Source organism: Morone saxatilis, unplaced genomic scaffold, assembly GCF_004916995.1.
Source record: "Morone saxatilis isolate NCDOM2014 unplaced genomic scaffold, NCSU_SB_2.0 Contig23, whole genome shotgun sequence".
In the NCBI taxonomy this organism is placed as follows: Eukaryota; Metazoa; Chordata; class Actinopteri; family Moronidae; genus Morone; species Morone saxatilis.
Window position 1 is genome coordinate 20860781 of NW_023339796.1, and position 1135 is coordinate 20861915.

General features: G+C 38.9%; 1 protein-coding gene across 1 annotated transcript in view; it reads left to right on the top strand.

The window, feature by feature from the left end:
• Nucleotides 1-1135, top strand: part of tox (thymocyte selection-associated high mobility group box) — a 43507-nt gene that overhangs the window by 19588 nt on the left and 22784 nt on the right. The window lies entirely within an intron of this gene.

Consider the following 1135-nt stretch of genomic DNA (forward strand, 5'->3'; position numbering starts at 1 on the left):
GCGGTGGGGCAAATGTCACATCTAAAAATAGCAATTGGAAATAAATGAAAGTAAAAATTTCTGCAACTCTGACACTTGTCACCTGCTTGCAATGAGTGTTAGAACTGCAGATTTTTATTTTTATAGCTACTAGTTACTTTGAAGAGGTAAGGAGGGCAGTCCTTACAACATTGTATTTGTCCAAAGGAAAGAAAGGCAAGGCATGCAGAACCCAAAAGGGAAATCATTTTTAGAAATAAAATAGTAAAAATGCAAGTCAATATTTTAACTGAATCACAAAATCACAAGATCATGCAAGAATCAATCTTGCCAGGCTTCAATCCATGTTCTTGGGTCCAAACCACAGTGGTGCAGACCAGTCAGTGTTCTTTAAGCTACAGGTGTGGTTTCACACTAGGTGTTTGTGTGACAAAACACAAGCCAAGATCACAGTTATCATTCACATGAAATATGCACTATGCTGCTCGATCATTATATCCACCAAACACATGCATATACAGCACACAGTTCAGCAGAAAACCTCTGAACATCTCGTATGAATTCATTCCACTAGTTCAAGGCATCACAATGCACATATGTGCATATATATGAAGCTTTGAGCTTCAAAAAATTATTAGACCACCCTTGTTTTCTTCAATTTCTTTTTAATTTTCATTTTAATGCCTGGTACCACTAAAGCTTTTTACCTGAAGAATGAAATGAACACGACAAAAAAGGCAGCTGATTCCATAATACTTTATACCTATTTGACATGCTTAAGCTTAATTGTATTCTTATATGGGTATATAAGAGGCCATTTCATGTCATAAGCAGCACTGCACATGCAAAGGCCTAGAGTGGTTTCCTGCTTACATTCAAGTCCAAGCCGTAGCACAATCTCAGAAGTTTCATCTCTCCCACATAATCCTAAAATGGCTGATATCGGGGGTGTTTCAGTAGGGAGAACAGGCAAATGCAAATTGTGTGCAAGGTGAATGAACCAGTCACAATACAGGGCACTCTTGAACAACAGGCTTCTTCCCTTTCATTATAAACCTCTTTCCTCCTCCGAACACTGATTCGTCAACGACGACAGATACCACTTGCCACACCGGCAAGTCAGTAAAGCCGATGAGAACCAAAACATTCAAACCCA